The following is a 6,977-nucleotide window of genomic DNA, read 5'->3' on the forward strand; positions in this document are numbered from 1 at the left end:
TTCCCTCATTCATCATTCTCTCTAATTTCCCTTTCTTTTTTTTTGCATAGCCACCATCTCCCTTTCCATCCTTTAGCCAACATAAGCTTTTTTAAAAGCTTTCTTTGGTCGACCACCTTAGGAAACCCTTAGCAAATAAGCAGCGATCAAAACAGAGGAGCGCATCAGTCACAATAGATCCAAAAGGCTGTTGAGTTGAATAGAGTTTACTCTTTCCTCTTGTTATTTATTTTAATTATGTTTGCTTTGAGTTTATTGTTTTTGACATCAACTATGGTATTTTAAATCCTATTTTCTAGGATGAATATGTTAATTCAATAAGATTTATTTTATTCATGTTTAATATTTTTGGGCCTCAGTCAATCATGTTTTCAATTAATATCGTGATGCATTTTATTCATACATTACTGGGTGCATTTAGATTAGCTGAGCGATCCTAACCAGATGATGACTAGTAGACACATAATTGAAAAGTGCAATCCTATATTTAGATCATTAAACCCAAATAAGTTGAGGTTTATAATATCTTTAGTTAGCTCTATTATCTTGCATAGTTTTTAGGTTTATGTGATTAAACTATTTGCAAACGTAAATGTCTCTATGACCTCGCATAAATACTAAGAAACCCTTGGTCTAATATGATCCGTAAAATGCATATTTTACTAAGTAAAAGATCTGAGAGGACTTAATTTGGTTTCCAAACTCATGAAAGATCGAGTTGCCATGGAAGTATTCTCGAACATTATTAAGCATGATAAAGTAAATTGAATTGATTAATATAATTATCCTAGCCCATTTAATGTTGATTGTTTTTGTTGCTAAAGTCATTCATTCATCCATCTAGATAATTTGCATTTAGATTAAAAATTTCATTAGGGATCACTCTTTACACCTAGTTAATTTCACTTAGTTTAAACAGCACTATTCAAATAATTGTGTTTTTATACTAACTTGTGAATTTATAATTTTACAATAATCGATTAACATAAACAGTCTCTATGGAGACGATAACTCGTTTTACTTACTTATCATTTGAACGACTGTGTACACTTGCAAAAACCACGTTACACTCCTCAATCAAAAGAGAAAGGGTTATTTCAACCTTTTACGAAATCTGATTTCCAACTCCAATAAATTGAATGCTTTGAAAACCGAAGAAAACCCTCTGTTGAAACCCATATGTAGTAGTGATGAATGAAGAGATTAAATAAGGGATAGTGATAGGATGCCAAGTCTTAAACTGTTTTACCAGAAATAAATTATGAGCAGCCGCTTCTTCTCCTCAAATACAAGTTGCAGATTTTGTTGGAGATGGAATCAAGTTTACTCTTTAATCGAAAGAGAAAGGGTTATCATAACCCTTAGAAAAAACCGTTTTCCAACTTGGTTGAATGCAAAGCTTTGAAGATCCAAAAAACCCTATGTTGAACCTGTCTCTAATAGGGATGAATTGAGAGATTTAATTAGGGATGATGGTCGGCTACCAAGTCTCAACCAGTTTTTCCAAGAAATAGATTTTGAGTAGCTACTTCTTCTCCTCAAATACAAGTTACAGATTTTGTTGGAGATGAAATCAAATTCACTCCTTAATAGAAAGAGAAAAGGTTATCTCAACCCTTTAAGAAATCCAATTTCCAACTCTGGTGAATGGAAAGATTTGAAGATCCAAGAACCCTCTGTTTATACCCATCTCTAATAGGGATAAATAGATAGATTTAATTAAGGATGATGATCGGCGGTCAAGTCTCAACTAGATTTTCATACAAATAGATTCGAAGCTTCTACTTCTTCCCCTCAAATACAAGTTGCAAATTTTGTTGGTGATGAAATCAAATTCATTTCTCAATAAAAGAGAAAATTTTATCTCAACCTTTTGAGAAATCTGATTTCCAAATCTCGTGAATGGAAAGGTTTGAATATCAAAGATAACCCTCTCTTGAAACCAGTCTCTAATGGGGATGAATGTAGAGATTTAATTAGGGATGATGATCGGCTGCCAAGTCTAAACCAAGTTGACAAGAAATAGATTCTGAGCGGCTACTTCTTTTCCTCATATACAACTAGCAGATTTTATTGGAGATGGAATCAAATTCACTCCTAAATCGAAAGAGAAAGGGTCATCTCAACACTTTAAAAAATTTGTTTTAGAACTTTGGTGAATAGAAAGCTTTAAAGATCCAAAAAAAAAAATCCAATTCACTCCTCAATCGAAAGAGAATAAGTTATCTTAACCCTTTGAAAAATTTGTTTTCCAACTCAGGTGAATGGAAAGCTTTGAAGATCCAAGATAACCCTATGTTGAACACATCTCTAATAGGGATGAATGAAGAGATTTAATTAGGGATGATGATCGACTACAAGGTCTCAACCAATTTTTCCATGAAATAGATTCTGAGTGGCTACTTCTTCTCCTAAAATACAAATTGTAATTTTTTTTGGAGATAAAATCAATTTCACTCCTCAATTGAAAGAGGAAGGGTTATCTCAAACCTTTAAGAAATCTGATTTCCAACTCTGGTGAATCGAAAGCTTTGAAGATCAAGGAAAACCCTCTATTGAAACCCATATCTAATAAAGGTGAATGGAGAGATTTAATTAGGAATGATAATCGGCTACCAAGTCTGCACTAACTTGACAAAGAAATGGATTTTGAGCTGCTACTTCTTCTCGTAAAATACAAGTTGCAGATTTTACTGGTGATGTAATCAAATTCACTTCTTAATCGGAAGAGAAAGGGTTATCTCAACACTTTGAGAAATCTGATTTCCAACTCTGGTGAATGGAAAGCTTTGAAGATCTAAGAAAACCATATGTTGAAACCTATCTCTTATAGGGAAGAATGGAGTGATTTAATTAGGTAATATGATCGACTGTCAAGTCTCAACAAGTTTGACAAGAAATAGATTCTAAGCGGCTATTTTTTATCCTCAAAAACAATTGCATATTGTAACATCCCAGAAATCGGGGGTCAGTGGAATCGGGTTTGAGAATTGAGAGAAAGTGGTCATGCCCTAATTTTTGAGTTTATCTATGTATTCTTAGAAAATAAATGAGGTATTGGTTTGTTGTTTAAGTGTTAGTGAAACGTTCCTTGAAACCCAATTTAAAATCCCTTCTCTCTCACTATTTTTATTATTTTACAAATCTTCCCTTAAACCCTAGTATGTGACATGTCTTTTTTTAAAAATAAATATTAAAAAATTATTTTAAGAAAGAGGAAGAAGCCTAATGGTTAAAAAAATATGAGAAAGCATGAAAATTAAATGAGGTCCTAAGTTCGAATCTATTCCCTTGCAAAATCTCTTATTTTTTAAATGTGTGTGCCATCCACACCCTTGAAACCTAAGTATAAATACAAATTTTTATTGTAATTTTCAGCCTTTAATTCAATTTTTCCTACCTTAACCGTCCACCCTCTTCCTCTCCTCTTTTCTCTTCAATTTTCTTTCTTTCTCCTATTGTTGTCGTCACCTACACCTCCCATTTTACCATCTCTTTCTTCTTCTTTTTGAATCAAGATTGTGCACCATCTCCTTTTCTATAGTGCTTCCATTTATCCTCATTTAAATCAACCCCAAATCTTAAATCTTGAACCCCAAGATTGATCATGAACGTTGTCACGAAAGTGCCATTACCGTTTCTCTCAACCAGCTTGGGTAAGATTTCTTTTCTCTTCAATTTCTTGATTAATCTTGTCAATTAAAAAAAATTAGATCTTGGATTTGGGGGATTTTAAATGATTTCAAAGTAATTTTTCCAAATTTTAATGAGATCTCAAACCATTTTAAAATTCAGCCCCAATTTGGGTCACCATGGGTGGTAGTGCGTGAACCTATGTGTAAGAAAGGGGGATGTTTTGTTTCTTGGATTTTGCCCATATTTTTCCAGCATTAAATTTTGTTCTTGAACCCATATTTTAATTTGGGAGAGATGTTATTGATCAATTAGCCAATCGGATCCCATAAATCGTAAAGCGTAATTGAAATTAAGGATAACTAGTTTGTTATTTCGACATAGTTGTTGGGTTAAGGTTATGAATTGATTAAATAAAGGAATTTAATCATTAGTTAGCTACTTATTTTCTAGAATATTATTTAATTAGGTGCTGACCCAAACTCCCCAAATCATCCGTAAATCCAAAGAACCATTGTACGTACAGTTCGCATCGATACAGTGTAAGGAATCTAACTAGTTTGGATTCATAAAATAGTTATAATTTCAATGATTGGTTTGAACTCATAAGTTGGTGTTTGGGGGCTGGTTTAGTGGTAAACTGATTGAGTTTATACTAAATTTTGGTTTAGGTTCGTTTAAGGAATTATTAAGGAAAATTGGAAGATTCGCTTATTATGCTGCGAGAAAGCGAAAAATAAGGTGTGGGTCCTAAACTCATAAAATTATTTGAAAATATTGAATATCGTGTTATATTTGATAAATTACCTTGTTGATTGGATTGACTTAATAGCCAAATTAGTGATTTTGTGAGTGGCCGAACTAGGTATGTTTCGAGGCTTAAAAGATTGACATGTTGGCAAAATTGCTAGTTTGATAGTATGAATGTTTGATTGAGTTTGTAATTGCATATTTGAGTTATGAGATATGAGAATGTTTGACTGAATAAAATGTGTTGATATATTAAGCTTATGTATGATTTAAACGCATGAGATATTTGTTATATTGTGTACTGAAAAGGGTGCTATTTATGCACAATGAAAATCCATAAAGTATGTGAAATTAAACGAGATTGATTGTTACCAACACAATGGTAATTTGAAAGATTGGAACACTGTTTCCATTTACTGAAAGTATGTGATTGTTGAGGACATGCTGAGCATGTCAAATGAAGGTGAAAAGTATTGAGATCTGATTCTGTATGAGATTGTGTGACATATTGCGTATGCATTAGGTTGGGATTTTATGGTTGACGGAGGAGTTCCGTGGAGTATTAGTGACATATTAAGTCTGCATTATTCGTAGTCAATGCACTACACCTGGAGTACCGAGGGGAATGACGATTTATCGCATTTTTACTGGCAGGATTTTTTGCATATTGTTACCGGTTGTTTTAACCACAACGGGTTAAGCCCATAATGTTTTGGAGTTCGAATGACAGGTTCTAGGGAACTTGTGGTGTGTAGCGGATGGTATAGGTAGGAACCTTTTTGCATTGCATCATGCTCAAAACATATTCGAATGTTATTAATTATGATATGTGTTGTATTGTGTTGTATTGAATGGTATCGATATTAATGATTGTTACTCAAATGAATGATGTCTTATGCTCATACACCGTTTGACATCAATTTGATAATGACTATGTAATGATATGAAATTCCTATAATGGTTTTGTTTTCTTCTGTTAAAGCTAATCTATTTTACTATATTCGATATTTATGTTTGTTTAAATAATTGTTCGACTCATACTGAGCTTTTTATAAGCTCACCCCCAATAGTGTTTAACTTTTCAGGTAAACCTCGAAATTAAGACCGGACTCGGCATTCGAAGAAACACCTTGGACCTTGGACTATTTTTAATAAGCATTAATCAATCTCTATTGGTTTTGGTTTGTAATTTTTAATGACTTCTGGTCTGTGGCTTGGTAACTTTTCTTCTGGGATTTTTGCATGCATGGATTACTCAAGCATAATAACCGGATAATGCATAATTTTGGGATAAACTAAAATTTAATATTGATCCTTAGTCTCCACTGCATTACAAAGGAATTGATTTTAAAAAACAAATCGATAAGGAAACTAAGTTTCCAAAACGACTTGAAAAATTATTTTTTCGTTGTATTAGTTTAACATCAAGTTTTTTTTAGAGAAGAGCGACAAGCAAACGGTTTTTCTACAACAAAACTATCAATAATAAATTGAATCCTAAATATACACGACCTAATGAATTAATGCTTTTAAGCTAACTCAAAGTACAACTGTGATATTTTCTAAAATGAGTTTATTTAAGGTTTTCAAAAGTAACGTAAGTTAGCTTAGCCATTTCAGTGGCTAATGTAGCCTTTTCAGTCTAGTCATAATGTCTAGGTCGGGTTTGAGAGGTTACACAGATTTTATTTGAGATTGAATAAAATTCACACCATAATCAAAAGAGAAAAGGGTTATCTCAACCCTTTGAAAAATCCATTTTCCAACTTCGATGAATGTAAAGTTTTGAAGATCCAAAAACACCCTTTGTCGAATTTCGTCTCTAATAGGGATGAATGGAGAGATTTTACTAGGGATTATGACCGACTGTCAAGTCTTAACCAATTTTTCCAAGAAATAGATTTTGAGCTGCTACTTATTCTCCTCTAATACAAGTTGCAGATTTTGTTAGAGATTGAATCAAATTCACTCCTCAATCGAAAAAGAAAGGGTTATCTCAATCTTTTGAGAAATCCAATTACCAACTCCGGTGAATGGAAACTTTTGAAGATACAAGAAAACTCTTTCTTGAACCCCATATCTAATAGGGATGAATAGAGAGATTTAATACGGAATGATGATCGACTACCAAGTCTCAACTAGCTTAACCAAGAAATAGATTATGAGCTGCTACTTATTCTCCTAAAATACATGTTGCAGATCTTGTTGGTGATAGAATCAAATTCACTCCTCCCTCAAAAGACAAAAGGTTATCTCAACTCTTTAAGAAATTCAATTTCCAACTCCAGTGAATGGAAATCTTTGATAATTTAAGCAAACCCTCTATTGAAACCTGTCTCAAATAGGGATGAATTGAGAGATTTAATTAGGGAAGATGATCAGTTGTGAGGTCTCAACCAGTTTGACTAAGAAATATATTTTGAACTAATACTTCTTCTCTTCAAATACAGATTGCAGTTTTTTTGGAGATTGAATCAAATTCACTCCTTAATTGAAAGAAAAAGGGTTATCTCAACCTTTTGAGAAATCTAATTTCCAACTCCGGTGAATAGAAAGCTTTGAAGTTCTAAAAAAAACCATCTGTTGAAACCTAT

This window comes from Gossypium raimondii, chromosome 10 (assembly GCF_025698545.1).
Source record: "Gossypium raimondii isolate GPD5lz chromosome 10, ASM2569854v1, whole genome shotgun sequence".
NCBI classification, from domain to species: domain Eukaryota; kingdom Viridiplantae; phylum Streptophyta; class Magnoliopsida; order Malvales; family Malvaceae; genus Gossypium; species Gossypium raimondii.